This window comes from Nelumbo nucifera, chromosome 6 (assembly GCF_055504915.1).
Source record: "Nelumbo nucifera cultivar China Antique chromosome 6, China Antique-T2T, whole genome shotgun sequence".
NCBI lineage: Eukaryota > Viridiplantae > Streptophyta > Magnoliopsida > Proteales > Nelumbonaceae > Nelumbo > Nelumbo nucifera.
This window is the reverse complement of record NC_142654.1, coordinates 10,764,841-10,765,124: the sequence shown is the minus strand read 5'-3', so window position 1 is coordinate 10,765,124 and position 284 is coordinate 10,764,841.

Here is a 284-nt window from a genome sequence, read left to right as displayed (position 1 = left end):
TCTCTCCCTCGCTCGCTAGTCGCTCCTCTATAATGTCCATTGCGAGGGCAGATCTTCTCCATACACTTCGCACCTCACACTGCGACCTCACAGCATGTTTGGCCGCACATCGGAAACATCTCCCGTCCATAAGTGGGATGTGACTGTGAAATCGGTGTGAGGCGCGTTAAATGAGAGCAGATCCCAACTCGTCAATTGGTCTCTACACGGTCCAGTACATTCCTTTACGAGCAGCTTAAAATGAGAACTTTATACACGTGGCCTAGTATCACGTGAAAAGTGAA